The sequence below is a fragment of the Pleurodeles waltl genome, chromosome 6 (assembly GCF_031143425.1).
Source record: "Pleurodeles waltl isolate 20211129_DDA chromosome 6, aPleWal1.hap1.20221129, whole genome shotgun sequence".
Classification (NCBI taxonomy): domain Eukaryota; kingdom Metazoa; phylum Chordata; class Amphibia; order Caudata; family Salamandridae; genus Pleurodeles; species Pleurodeles waltl.
Window position 1 is genome coordinate 449,411,420 of NC_090445.1, and position 16,011 is coordinate 449,427,430.

Consider the following 16,011-nt stretch of genomic DNA (forward strand, 5'->3'; position numbering starts at 1 on the left):
ATTGGCAGCCAATGAAGAGTCTATAAGAAGCTGGCAGTACTGGAGAACTTCTGGGGACACAGCAGTCGACATGCAGAAGCATTTTGTACAACTGGAGGCGTTTGAGCAAGCCTTTAGTCACCCCTAAGAATAAAACATTACCGTAATCCAGTCTTGACATAACCGAGGCTTGTATCACAGTACGCTCAACACCGAACGGGATGCAATTAAGATTTTTTTTAAGCCATTTCAATAAGCCAAAGCACAAGGCTGCCACCACCTCAGTAATCTGGTGCTCCATGGTCCGCTCCTGATCTAATAAAACTCCCAAATTTCCCAAAAGGGGCTGAGTTGTGGGAGGGATACGCATGGAACGCAGACATAAGTGCGAATCCCAGGATAAAAAGGAATTTCCCACCAGAAGAACCTCCCTCTTGTCACCATTTAACTTCAGAGTTAACCCTCATCCAGTTTGACAAATGTAGGAGACAGGACGGTAGTGCAGCAATGGCAAGGATACAATGAGTTGTGTATCATCTATGTATGAAAATAGAGAAAGACCATATCTCTCAACGTCAGCCAAGGTTCTCATGTAGAGATTGAACAGTAAAGGGCTCAGGACAGATCCCCTAGGTACACCTGATGTTAAAGAGTGTAGCTTAGACCTACACTGATTAGTGTATACTTGGAAAAAGTGGTTGCTAAGGAAGGATCTGATCCAGGCTAATGCCTTACCCTGAATTCCTGTTTCCCCTAGCCTCCAGTGGAGCATATTGTGGTTGACAGTATCGAATGATGCACTCTGATCTAGTAAAAGAAATGCAGCCGCTCCACCTTCATCCAATTTATATCTTAGGAATTCAGTAACCCCCGGGAGCGCGGTGTCAGTACTGTAACCGACAAAAAAGCTGACTGGGAGAAGTTCAACAATTCGTTCTGCTCAACATAAGTTGTTAATTGCTGAGTCACATGTTTTTTTTTAACAGGTTTGAGAAGATGGGCAACAGAGATATTGGCCTATAATTAGAACATACAAAAAGGTCTGCTTTAGGTATTTTCATCAGAGGAGTAGCTAACGCGGTTTTCCAGATATTAGGAACTACCTCGTTTAGCAGTGACTGATTTAATAATTTAGCAATCACCTCAAAGTTTTGTTTGGACAGCCTACCTAAAATAGACTGGGGGACCAGGGACCAATGGGGGCCCGTTTTCAGGGCAGAAAGCAGCTGCCTAGCAGACGATTGATCCAATGGCTCACAAACCCCTAAAGTAGGTGTTATATTTTGGGGTACTTATGGGATCATAAGCCTCAGCTGCGGTGGAGAAAGTTGCTTTTATATTCTCAACTTTTTAAATAAAAAAAGTTGGTGTAATGATCTTCAAGTCCAAAACAAACGATTTTCCAGAAAGGTTTATTCCGATCCACATACAAAGGTCCATCGTCCAGTTTCTCCCAGCCAGAATGCCCCCATCCCTACATTCTCTTCCCATCACCATTCTCCATTCCAACCCCTAAGTTCCTTAAAGGGAACTTACATTTCTGAATACAACACATTTCCCTCCTTATAATAAACAGAAAACAATTAAAACAGAAAATAAACAGAGAAAAAGGAGTAAGATACAATGACAGCAAATTGTTGTACATCAATTTCATTCTTCACACATAGTCCACAAGCCGAGAAGACTTTGATCTGGAACGACTTTCTAACTTTACTCTTGAGGCTATGGAATCCTCCTCTAAACTTTCAGTGCTACATTGTCCGTCATTCTCCCTACAGTCTATGCCACCAGAAATCTCACTCTCTCCTCTTCCAGTGCATCCATCTTCCTGGCTTATATTCTCGGACGCGTGTTCTCCCAGATCTTGGTAGACAATGGGTCCAGGAACAGCATAATTTCCCCTTTGTGTTTCTCCGCATCCTGGAACACACTTAGCTAGTCTTCTCACATTCCAAACTTTCCCATCTTGTGTAATCACTTTCATGGCCTTACTGAATCTGGACATCCTCTTCCTTACCAATCCAGGTTTTCTTACTTTGACCCAATCTCCCACGACAAACATAGGTTCCTTTACTCTCCACTTCTTATCATACGCCTCCTTACTCTTCTCTTGTTTCAGTCTTACATAATCTCCAATCTTTTCTACATCAACACTCTCAAACTCCTTGTTGTGCTTCCTCTTAAACCACCATGGACACAATTTGGATACAGGATCCTTTCCCCTTAACAGCCTGAAAGGGCTAACACCAGTGGTACTATGAGGAGTGATGCGATAATGCCATAATTTCTCTCTCACTTTCTCCTCCCACAACCCACCAAAACCACGTGCCCAACAAATACACTCCTTCAAGACCCGATTAAATCTCTCAACCTGTCCATTCTCCTGTGGTTCATATAACCAAGTAGTAGCATGCTTAATATTGCAATATTTGAGGAACCTCTGCATCTTCTTCAACACCAATTGAACACCATTGTCCGACACAATAGTTTCAGGATAGCCTTCTTTAGCAAACACCTCTTTGAAAAACTCAATCACCACATTCGTCTTGACTAGTGGTACCATCTTCACCTCAGGCCATTTGGAGTGATAATCCACTAACACCAGAGCAAACCGAGCCTCGTGAGGCAAAAACAAAAACGGCCCAGAAATGTCAAAACCCAATTTCTGCCATGGAGAATCAGGCCACTGAACAGGACGTAAGGGGGCTGGCACTGTCCTCAACATCTTCCCAGCACTCACACATACCCCGCACTCCCGGACAGTCCTCTCTGCCATCTTGTCCATTCCCGGCAACCAGAAAGAAGTGCGAATAAACCTTTTCATAGACGACATTCCAGGATTCCCTTTGTGCACCAACTTCAAAATGATCGCTTGCATGCCTTCAGGTGGAACACATTTCCCCCCTTTTGAATACCAGCTCATTATCAATTTCTAAATCATTTTTTACTTTAAAGAAAGGCATTACTTCTTCCAGGATACATTCTTTCCTCTGCCAACCAACCCTCAAGTATCGTCTCACCTCTTGCAAAGTTAAATCTTTTTGATCTTCATCAGACCAATCTTTTTCTTCAATAGCTTTAAACTCTCCTGAAATAAATTCAGACACTACCGATACAAAATCAATGTCACCACTTCCGCCCTTATCTTGAGCATCCAAATCATTCTGAGGTAGCCACGACAGAGACAGCCACAGAATTTTTCTTCCCTGGCACATACTCCACCTGGAAGGAATACTCTTGCAATCTTGAAACTTATCTAGCAATGCGGGCTGTCGCATTCCACCCTCCTCCTGGAGACAGAATACCCAATAAAAGGTTTGTGATTAGTTTGGAGGACAAAACGCGAACCCCAAATGTAATTCCGAAAATGCTCAATCGCCCAGACACAAGCTAATAACTCCTTCTCTATCACCGCATACCTCCTTTCTGCATCTGTCAGGGTACTTGACGCAAATGTAACATTCCACATCTCCTTGCCACACCTTTGGGACAACACACCACCTACACCATACATACTTGCATCTACCGTTATCACACACTGTGCCAGGACATTAAATGGTTTAAGTGTAGGTGCACCAGCAATCTCCCTTTTAATGGTCTGAAAAGCACTCTCCTGCCTTTCCGACAAAATCCACATTTTTCCTCGTAAGCTCCCTTAATGGTTCAATTTTGGTGGCAAAGTTTACAATAAATTTACTGTAATATTCGCATAATCCTGCAAACGACAACAACTTTTCTCGACAATCTGGAGCAGGTGCATTTATAATGGCTTTGACCAAAGACTGTTTGGGAACAACACCCTCACCAGAGACGGTATGTCCCAAATAATCAACAGACTTGGCAAAGAAATTACATTTCTTAAATTTTAGAGTCAATCCATTCATGTTAAACACTTCACACACCGTAACTAGATGTTTTTTGTGTTCATCTTCGAAGTAAATCAACACGTCATCCTGGAAACACTTCACAAAGTTGTCCATGTCCTTGAACATATTAAACATAGCCCTCTGAAATACTGATGCTGCTGAGGCTAACCCAAAAGGCATTAGTTTAAATTGAAACAACCCCTGTGGTATAATGAAGGCAGTCAAATGTCTAGAATCCTCAGTAAGTTCAATTTGGTGGTAAGCTGACCTCAAATCTATTGTAGAAAAAATCTTTGCCCCATCCAATAGACTAACAACTTCATTTATATTGGGTAAAGGATGACAATTGACTATAATATTGGCATTCAACGCCCTCAAGTCCACACATAATCTCAAAGAATGATCCTATTTCCTGTCTAGCACAATAGGTGAAACCCATTCAGATGACTCAATCTCTTCAATAATCCCTTCTTCAATATATCTCTCAATTCCTCACGCACACTAATAGGGACATTCCTTAACTTTTGCACCACAGGTTTGGCATTCTCTTTTAGTCTAATCCTGTGACTATAGTCTTTCAGTTTGCCCAAAGTATTGGAAAACACATGTGGAAACATAGAGACAATCAACTTGGCTTTATCACTTCCCCCAACCAACATTACAGGTTCACGAGCCCTGGGATTCAAAATTATCCCCAATCCTGCCTGGTTTCTCCATCCCAACACATTAACTCCCCTCTCCGCTACATATAACTTAACCTGTGTAGAGCGGTCCTTAAAACAGATCACCGTGTTTACATACCCCATAATATCAATAGCAGTCCCATCAAAACCTTCCGCCACAATATCAGGACATGTTAAGTTGGACACACTCCATACTTCACTAAATTTCTGAACAAAATAATCACAAGTGATAATTGTCCAAGGTGATCCAGAATCTGCCATAAGCTCTAGCTCTTGACCTTCAATAAGAACTGTACATTTAGGTTGTTTTACCACATTCCCATCTTTGTTCCTAACATCATTCTTAACAGATAACACCAATCCACTCTCTCTGTCATCATAGATGCATGCAACTTTACTCCTACTGTCACTATCAGCCTTCCGAACCTCTTTACAAACTCTCGCAAAATGCCCCACTCTTCTGCATTTTTTTACACCCTTTCCCAATGGCAGGACACTGTGGAAAATTTTCCAGATGATTACGATTGCCACAACGATAACATGACATTCTATTAATTTTAGCGTTTTTGTCATCTTTTCTGCTCCAAGTCATTTTTTTTTTGTGTTATCGTTGTTACCACCAACAGCTCCCACCACCTCCAAGTCGGATAATTTATTCTGCTCTGTCTCCTGCACCGACTTCATCCATTTTTCTGATTGCTCCAATGCCTTAGTGGTATTAATTACATCTTGTAACTTTGGATCACCCACAATTGTTCTTAGATTCTTCTGCTTCTGACATGAACAAGAATTTGATCTCTAATCATCTCATCAGAGATAGGTCCAAAATTCCAGTGCATGGAAAGACCTCGTAACCCTCTCAGAAACTCATCAAATGTCTCATCCTGTTGTTGACTCCTAGTATAGAATTTGAATCTGTTCAAAGCTATACTTGTAGTTGGCTTGAACCTATTGTCCAGTTTGTTTAGAGCATCTTGAAACACATCAATTTCTTCATCATGAAGAATTCCTTGCGGGAGTGTCCAGAAAAGGAGTTGCCCCTCAGACCCCAAACAATGTAACAAAATATTCTTTTTTCTTTCTTGTGACATATTATCCTCATCAATAGCTTTTAAATAAGTCAAAAATTCCTCCTTCCATCTCGACCATGGTATGGGCGGGTCCCCTTTAAGTTGCAGAAACTTGGCTGGTGGTTCAAACTGCATCCTTGGGATTATTATTATTATTATTATTATTATAATATTCTCCTTTCTTTTATTGTTATTTGGAACTCACAACTCACTCTGAATATTAACTGTGTTTACTTCACACAAGTGTTGTAGTGTTATGATCAAGTGTAAACTGTTCTAAAATGAATAAGACACAAAGAAAGAAAATAAAACAATAAAAATTGAAAAAATCCTTGAGCTCTTCCTTCCCGGGAAACAGGAAGTGAATTGGATTCCAGAAAGTGAAGCGAGAGGTGGAGCGATGAAGTCAGGTGAGTACTCTCCGAGTTGCCAACTCTGTAAATATACTTTGTAGAGTTTTAAACGTTTTTATTCCAGACAAAATCAAACGTGTAAATGTGCGCTTTCATTTCAGACAAATGCAAAGTGTAAATGCGCGTTTATTCAGAATACGCTGATGTCCTTGATGTACGAAGCGCCACTATTGAACATGTGCCTTTTTAAAATACGCTTGCGTTGTGCTGAAACGTGTGCGCTATTCGAGATATGCCCACACGGGGCACAAAATCGAACGAGCGCCTATTGAAATACGCTCGTGCTGTGCTGAAACGTGCTTGCTTGAATGCGCGTTTGCGTGAACGAGCGTTTGCGGCCACAAACAACAGTTTGAGTGTCACTGTTGCTAAGCAACAGACGCCACAACAAAACGTCCGAAAATACCCTAGAAAAGCGCATTAAGTAGTAAACAAATTTTTTACTTGCTCCAAGAAAATCCTTGAAGATGGAATAGTGCAGTACCACCAACAGGATGTTCAAGGTACTTAAAAAAATAAATAAAAAAAAATTAAAAAAAAGATTTTCATCAGCAGTGTAGCGGAACAGAGGGGTCACGTAGAATATGTCCTCCAGAACACGAGTGGTGTTCCCGCAGCTCGTCGCCAAATTTGTAATGATCTTCTAGTCCAAAACAAATGATTTGCCAGAAAGGTTTATTCCGATCCACATACAAACGTCCGTCGTCCAGTTTCTCCCAGCCAGAATGCCCCCATCCCTACATTCTCTTCCCATCACCATTCTCCATTCCAACCCCTAAGTTCCTTAAATGGAACTTACATTTCTGAATACAACAGTTGGCAATTTCATCACACGGCGTTTTAGACAGTGGGATAGTGGGAGACAGTTTTGACGAGTCTGCCAACTACCTCACCACATCATTAAAAAGGGTCTTCAAACAGTTTTGGTCTTCAGTGATTTTTTTGCTTCACAACAACTTTTCTGATAGGATTTTAATGGCTTCTTGTACACTGACTTGTCTCTCTGACATTAAGATTTGAGCCAAACTCTCTCAAGATGTTTACAAACTTCCTTCTTATTATACAGAGACTTCGTAAACTATGGCACTGGGGGGTATTAATCTACGATGCCTCTGTGATAGTGGGTACCATAACATCCACAGAGGAGCTTAACCAGCTGTCTAATGCATGAGCATCAAGCTCCACCACTTTATCTAAGACAGGGGGAGGTCTGCTCCAACAGCGCATTCCATTTAGGAATGTCTAACTTTGACCAACCTCTGCTAGAGAACCGGACTGCTTCATCCTATTGTATGTCTGAAAATGTTCTAAGCGAGCAGGGTACTGCTAAATGGTCAGACCATATCAGAGAGAGAGGCACATCAGATTGAGCATTACTATGATTTGTAAAAATATGATCCAATAAATGACCTGCTTTATGGGTGGGGAGATGGTTTAAGAAATTCAGATTTAGAGCCAAGAAGTCATTGATTAAGGAAATAGCCGGTGTGTTTGATTTATCCTCTAAGTGTAAGTTTAAGTCACCCAGCATGGTAAAGTTAGCACATTTAAGGAGGACTGGAGCCAAACCCTTTACTAAATCAGAACTTCACTTCCTAATCGTACCTGGGGGGGTAATAAATGAATGCTCCTGACATAATAAATGTCTCTATCAGGGCCATAAGAAATACCCATACTTCTCAGCCCCAGATAACAAGTTTCTCTATTATGCAACATACCTTATCTTTAGTTATGACAGCTATACCACCCTCTTTCCTCTCCTGATGGTCTCAGTGTAAAATGCAATATACAGAAGGGAAGGCTCCTATTAAATCCGGACCAGAGGCCTCACTTAACCAGGTTTCCGTGAGGAACAAGGGAACTGGGCTCTGATCAATTAAAAAGTCAAACATATCTTGTGGGTGTTTCACCAATGAGTGACAATTTAGATAATGTATACCCACACTATGCTTTCTTACAGTTGTCATGGGAAACAAAAACTTTTAGAAATCCCTCTAAAACAGCTTATTAAATTAGTTAAAGTAGCAAAGTTAGAGATCGAGGTAGTGAGCTGAAAAGGACAGGTGGGGACACTCCTTCCCACCATTCAAAACATTGAGTCAATGTCTAGAAGCATCCACTACAGTGAGACATAAGTCAAGCAATATTGAGGCTGGGTAAGTATCTCTACCTGATAAACAAGGAGGAGCATCCCCGGCCCCTGGGCCAGTTCGGGCGCAGACTGACTTACCTAAAAAAAAAAAAAAAAAAAAAAAAAATACAAAACTTACAGGGACATTATAGTAAGGCTCACATTTTAAATGGGCAGAACCATTGAAATTCACTTGTTATAGTTAGAGTTATCTCAAGTAACTATAACTCGTGCCCTAAGGTAACAATAACTCACATCCCTGCCACGCACTGTTTTTTGTGAACATCTTTACTTCAAATATTACATTGATATTATTATATATGTTATCAAAGATGTCATGAGTGCTGTAGTGTGAGGTAATTAGCAGTGCATGGTGAAGACGAGAGTTATAGTTACCTTAGGGCACAAGTTATAGTTACTTGAGATAACTGTAACAGGTGAATTTCAATGGTTTCATTGTCTGAAATGTGAGCCTAACTGTAACGTCCCTGTAACCTTTTTTTTTTTCCCCAGTAAATAAATATATATCTCCACACATACATAAAATTCCTGCTTGATGTGCCAGGACTTTATTTTTCTGTGCTTTCGCTCTCCATTCTCCAAATTAAGTCATCCAGTAGTGGTGGAACATGTATTTCGCTCATCTCTCTCCCTTTGCAATCTGTTGCCAGGGAGGCAGCATATGCTGATGCAGACTTTTCAAAGTCCCTTTTCCTCTTGGCAGAACTAAATTTCTTCTGATGCCAAGCTTTTAGATGCGTACACATAAACATATCAAATAAATACTTCCCTCCGCTTTCCTGGCTAGGTTTCTTGCCACACAGTTTAAATGTGAAAATCTCTGGAGACAGCGTCTGTTCCCCAGTCAGGATGTTAAAAAAAAAAAGCCATATAATCGACTTGGGTGAAGCCCTTGTGTCTTTTAACCGGTCCTTACAGGTATGCCTGAGCAGTTTGCACTAGATTTGCCCTTTGCTGGTTATGCTACCCAGAAGCCATAGCAAATAGTGCAAAAAGCTTATTTCCAAAAATGGAACAGCAAAAAATCCATCTATGCTCTGGCTGTCCTGTAACGAGGAAAATTGTAATCCTCGTTACAGGATGTATAATAAGGACAAGAACTATTTGAATGTGGAATAAAACAGTCATATGAACCAATGAAATCTTTCCAACAATGTGCGATTTTCGAACCCTCTGTGAATCCAATGGAACACCCTCGAGTTGGGGGACCAGTCCACAGTACTGCAACTCCAAACAAGCTTAAGACGTGGAAATCATTTCATCTACCTCTATAATCACGAGTTTCAATTTGCTCTTATCAAACCCTTGGCCTTAAACAATAGAAAAGCGTGTTTTTTTCAATCAAACTGATCTTTGTAAAACGTTACAGGATTCATGGACCCTGGAAAGTAAGACCCATCTTCCAGATCTTGCAAGATTACCTCAAGACTGTACCATAGCTTCTATCACTGGTGCCGAATGACCTGCAAGTCCTTAGTGAAGTTATTAAAAAAAAAATAAAAAAAATAAAAAGTAATGAAAGGAGCTACCAGATTGGCTAAACAATCCACACTACTTTGAAAACAAGTCTAAGGCCTCTTGAGAGATGAGTTACCCTTTAGAAGGAGAATATTTCTCCTTTGTCTTTTCATAGTGGCAGACTTGTAATTTTCACTGCCATCTTGGTGTTGAATTACAATGAAGCAACCAAGTAAGTACCCAATCATTCAGCTGGACCATCAGGCTGTGAAGGTCCCATCAATATTTACGGCTCCTGCACATCACCTAGAGAAATATTCATGCGAGGGATGTGTGTGAGCAGATTTCTGGCCAAGTAGAAGAGTCTGGATGTTGATGCAACTGTTGAGGTTGGTGAGGCCAAGGTTATCCAGGGCTTTGTATATTTGTGTGAGGAGCCTGAAGAGTGTACTTTTGTACAACAGTGAGCTGGTGGAGATCTTTGAGGTACAGTGTGATGTAATCATGTTGAGGAAGCCAGATTGTGAGTCTGGCTGCTGTGTTTTGTATGGTCTGAAGTGTTCAGGTCACTTAGGCGGGTGCACGGAAACATACCATGATACTTCCTTTCCTAAAGACACTCAGCACACTCAAAGATTCTGGTTAACTACTGTCTGAAGTTCATAAGACAGTGGGCAGGACTGTATTGAGTGGCAAGAAGCAGGAGGGAGTGTGGAGTAGCGAAAGTAGCGGCAAATGCAGCAGAAGGGGGCAAAGAGAGAGCGCTGGAAAAAAAGTACCATAAGGTGGTTTGTAAATCAAGAAGATGCAGAAGTGGAAGAAAAGAAGGAAGCAAGATTTTCTGTAAGAGTCAAAAGCAGGCAGACAGAGGCAAATGGATAAAGAGAGAAAAAGCAAATACACAGGCAAAAGCATCTAAAAGAGGGCAAAAGGCCAAAGTGGCAATGAGAACGAGTGAATTAACAAAAAGTCAATAGTGACAAAGAATGAGTGAGAACGCAGAAAGGTCAAGAGGCATAAAACGAATGAGAGAAAAGGTCAACGTGGTTAAAGAGGCATGATAACAAGTGAGAGAGCAAAAGGGCAAAGGAAGCAAAGCTTGATTGGGGGAGTCATAAGATCAAAGAAAAATGTCAAAGGGGAAAGACAGCAATGAAAGTAAGGAACATGTGAGAGAAAGGGTGCACGTGAGAGAGAGAGCAAGAGGTCGAAGCAAACAAGTACAAGGAGGAGCAGGACTCGTCACTACAGCGACGGAGCTGAATCTGAAAGGGCTAACCCTGGTTGGAGAACCAGGCACTGGCAACGGGCACTGATAAGTAGCACAGGCGGGGCCAGGCAGATGCCCTAATCTTTTTACTCTCCAGTCAGGGCAGAAAAAAAAACAATGCAACGGTCAAATGTTCCTTGCGTGACGAAGTCCTGCATAGACGGCATCCTAGAGAGTACTCATTTGGCATGATGTTCTATCTGCTGTGCACCCAAATGAGTACTCAAGAGCAGTACTCAAGGGCATAGAAGCGGAGGCATAGTCTTGACAAGCAAGAAGCAGAAACCGTGGCCCCAGAACAGCAGCAGCAAGCGTAGGAGGTGAGGCTCACCAGGTGCAGTATTTGTGATGTACTACAATAAGTGCATGAAGACTTGTTATTGGGAAGAGGGCCAAACTGGTTACTTGTCAAATAATGAATGCTCATCGTAAAAATAAAGTTACAAAAAATGGTTATGACTACAAACAAAAACTTAAACTGGTTTAATAAAAGTTCCAAAATAAGAAAATGTTTAAATAAACACCTTACAAAAAATGACATGTGCATCTACAGAAAAAAAAACACAGCTGTATTGCAGTTATGCTTACAACACGTCACCTGAAAACCACACCACTGAAATTCGCCAGTTATAAGGTAAACTAACTATAACTGGTCCTCCAATCATACCTCACACACAACATCACTGATAGCAAGTTAAATGACATCCCTGAAGACATCTCAAACAGTACCATTGATGACATACCTGATGAGATCATCAACAATATTTTAATAATTTAATTTATCTTATCATGTGGTAGACTATTTTGTTATGGACATCTTTAATATATATTTTGGTCTTAGTGTTTGTGTAATTTTGACATAATAAAGTGCTGTGTAGATTATTATTGGCCATCTATGTAAATTTGCAATATAATTGTTGGACGCTTGTTTTGTCACAGGATTTTTACCTAACGGTTATAATGTGTGTCGTTACATTTTGAAGCAGATGTATAGGTCTTTGTCACTATAGCGGCTCGATGGCAATGTAGATGCTACTCTATGTTAGAGGGAATCACTGTGTACAATGCTATATATGCACATGCTTATTGCACATTGAGTGTAGTTTTGGGTTTGTGGTTATATTTCAGAGTGCACCTTCATCATAGGATCCTGGACGTGGTGTTATATTGCATGCTGTGTCTGTACATGATGATAGGCGTGTTGCGGTCATTTCATGAGTGGTTTATTGCTACAGTCGAATTGTGGCACAATCAATCAATCAATCAGGTGTTTACTAAGCACAACTACTCACCCACAAAGGGTTTCAAGGCGCTGCGGGGGAACAATGTGGTCATTGTTTCATATTGAGATGGTGGATATGTGTTAATGCGATATTAGATGGCCCGGTCTCTGTTGTTTGCTTTGTCTGTAATTTATAACTGTCGCATTATGACTCAATGTTATACTTTTAATATAATTGAAGGAGCATTCATGTACGAAATAATTATATTTATGTATCCATGCATGCACAAGTATATGGTGCATTCATGTGTAGATTATATTGTTTAAAAATGCTGCAATTATTAGTATATTATTTCAAATAATACAGTAATGATTAACTTAATTTGAAAGTTATAAAAGCATACCGGGGGGATAAGGTGGCTCCTTACTACTGAGTGTTTCAGCGCACTATCAAATACCTTTGCACCCTAAAGGCGAGTTGCAGGTGACCAGTGGGGTGATAAAGTGCTGAGTGTTACGTTTTACCACTTATCTTTTCTTGGCTTCAAGACCACTGTTATCAAACATTCAGTTTTTGAAGAAATCCACAGCCACACAGGCGTTCGTATTTTAATCTTTTATCGAGTCCGCTGTATTGCCAGAATGGTCTGCATTTTTATCGTACTAGGTTCGGGAGACTGGCTTTTTCTGCATTATTCTTGACCAGTGGGGTGTTTCTAATATGCGTGGATGTCTTTCGAATTGGCATCTGTGGCTTAAGTTCTCCAACGGCTTATATACCAGCTTTTTAACCCCTTATGTGCCCAGGACGTAATGGTTACGTCCTGAGGCACAGTGCTGCTGTGCCCAGGACGTAACCATTACATCCTGTGCACAGAGCCCAGAGGGAGCACTAGCGCTCCCTCTGTGGGGTTCCCCCCCACCCCCCCAAGTCAGGGATGGAAGGGGAAGCCCTTCCCCTCCCACCCCCGACCCCCCCTGTGACGTCAGCGCGCGAGCACGCGCTGATTAGTCACAGGGTCTCCCCCATGAGCTTCCAGCGCGATTGAAAGAGAAATGCTTTGCATTTCTCTTTCAATCCCATGGGGGAGGCCCGAGAGGCTTCAAAGGGAAGGAAATGTATTTCCTTCCCTTTGAAGTCTCTCACAGGGTTTCAAAAGCCGGATTGCTTGCAATCCGGCTTTTGAAACCCCACTAGACACCAGGGATTTTTATTTGTTTTCCTGAAACTGTCAAAAGGGAGCGACCCCTTGGGCAAGGGTCGCTCCCTGGGGGGGGAGGTGGGGGCGAATTATTTTAGGCTATTTCTGCCCCCCTGGGGGGTAGATCAGCCTATTTTGATTAGGCTGATCTGCCCCCAAGGGGGGCAGAAACCACTAGGCACCAGGGATTTTTTATTTTTTTTGTTTTACAGATGGGGAGCGACCCCTTGGACAAGGGTCGCTCCCCTTGCGTGACGGCGCAAAAAAAAAAATTTTTAGGCCATCTCTGCCCCCCCCCTGGGGGCAGCTCGGCCTATTGGTATTAGGGGGGGGGGCAGAAACCTCTAGGCGCCAGAGCAATTTTTTTTTTTTTTTTTTTTTTTTTGTGTGTGTTTTTTTTTAGAGATGGGGAGCGACCCATCAGGCAAGGGTCGCTCCCCTGAGGGGCAAATTGTATTTAGACCATTTCTGCCCCCCTTGGGGGCAGATTGGTCGATTTTAGGTCAATCTGCCCTCAAGGGGGCAGAAACCACTAGGCACCGGGGATTTGTTTTTTGGGGCCAATGTCACGGAGGGGGAGCGATCCCGTAGGCAAGGGTCGCTCCCGGGTGGGGGGGGCGGTGCGGGTTGGGGGGGCAAATTTATTTTAGGCCATTTCTGTCCCCCCTGAGCCTATTAGGCCGATCTGCCCCCGGGGGGGGGGAGGGGAGAGGGGCAAAAACCTCTAGGCGCCAGGGCAAATTGTTTTTTTTTTTTTTTTTTTTTAAGAGATGGGGAGCGACCCATCAGGCAAGGGTCGCTCCCCTGGGGGGCAAATTGTATTTAGACCACTTCTGCCCCTTTAGGTCAATCTGCCCCCAAGGGGGCAGAAACCACTAGGCACCGGGGATTTGTTTTTTGGGGCCAATGTCATGGAGGGGGAGCGATCCCGTAGGCAAGGGTCGCTCCCGGGTGGGGGGGGCGGTGCGGGTTGGGGGGGCAAATTTATTTTAGGCCATTTCTGTCCCCCCTGAGCCTATTATTAGGCCGATCTGCCCCCGGGGGGGGGGGGGGGGGGGGGGAAGGGGGCAAAAACCTCTAGGCGCCAGGGCAAATAGTTTTTTTGTGTTTTTTTTTTTTTTTAGAGATGGGGAGCGACCCATCAGGCAAGGGTCGCTCCCCTGGGGGGCAAATTGTATTTAGACCACTTCTGCCCCTTTAGGTCAATCTGCCCCCAAGGGGGCAGAAACCACTAGGCACCGGGGATATGTTTTTTGGCGCCAATGTCACGCAGGGGGAGCGACCCCGTAGGCAAGGGTTGCTCCCGGGGGGGGGGGTTGCAAATTTATTTTAGGCCATTTCTGTCCCCCCCCCCCCCCGGGCCGGCTGAGCTAGAGGCCAAAATCCACAGGTAGGCACTTTGCAAAAAACACCTCTGTTATCTGGGAAAAAATATGTTGTGTCCACGTTGTGTTTTGGGCAATTTCCTTTCGTGGGCACTAGGCCTACCCACACAAGTGAGGTTCCATTTTTATCGAGAGACTTAGGGGAACGCTGGGTGGAAGGAAATTTGTGGCTCCTCTCAGATTCCATAACTTTCTGTCACCGAAATGAGAGGAAAAAGTGTTTTTTGGCCAAATTTGGATGTTTGCAAAGGATTCTGGGTAACAGAACCTGGTCCGAGCCACACAAGTCACCCCATCTTGGATTCCCCTAGGTCTCTAGTTTTCAAAAATGCACAGGTTTGGTAGGTTTCCCTAGGTGGCGGCTGAGCTACAGGCCAAAATCTACAGGTAGGCACTTTGCTGAAAACAGCTCTGTTTTCTGTGATGTGTCCACGTTGTGTTTTGGGGCATATCCTGTTGCGGGCGCTAGGCCTACCCACACAAGTGAGGTATCATTTTTATCGGGAGACGTGGGGGAACGCTGGGTGGAAGGAAATTTGTGGCTCCTCTCAGATTCAAGAACTTTCTGCCACAGAAATGTGAGGAACATGTGTTTTTTTAGCCACATTTTGAGGTTTGCAAAGGATTCTGGGTAACAGAACCTGGTCCGAGCCACACAAGTCACCCCATCTTGGATTCCCCATGGTCTCTAGTTTTCAGAAATGCACAGGTTTGGTAGGTTTCCCTAGGTGCCAGCTGAGCTAGAGGCCAAAATCTACAGGTAGGCACTTTGCTAAAAACAGCTCTGTTTTCTGTGATGTGTCCACGTTGTGTTTTGGGGCATATCCTGTCGCGGGCGCTAGGCCTACCCACACAAGTGAGGTATCATTTTTATCGGGAGACTTGGGGGAACATAGAATAGCAAAACAAGTGTTATTGCCCCTTGTCTTTCTCTACATTTTTCCCTTCCAAATGTAAGCCAGAGTGTAAAAAAGACGTCTATTTGAGAAATGCCCTGTAATTCACATGCTAGTATGGGCACCCCGGAATTCAGAGATGTGCAAATAACCACTGCTTCTCAACACCTTATCTTGTGCCCATTTTGGAAATACAAAGGTTTTCTTGATAGCTATTTTTTACTCTTTATATTTCAGCAAATGAATTGCTGTATACCCGGCATAGAATGAAAACCCACTGCAGGGTGCAGGTCATTTATTGGCTCTGGGTACCTAGAGTTCTTGATGAACCTACAAGCCCTATATATCCACGCAACCAGAAGAGTCCAGCAGACGTAATGGTATATTGCTTTCGAAAATCTGACATTGCAGGACA

General features: G+C 42.8%; 1 protein-coding gene across 2 annotated transcripts in view; it reads right to left on the reverse strand.

The window, feature by feature from the left end:
- RAB29 (RAB29, member RAS oncogene family) overlaps positions 1-16,011 on the reverse strand; it is a 159,048-nt gene that overhangs the window by 11,674 nt on the left and 131,363 nt on the right. The window lies entirely within an intron of this gene.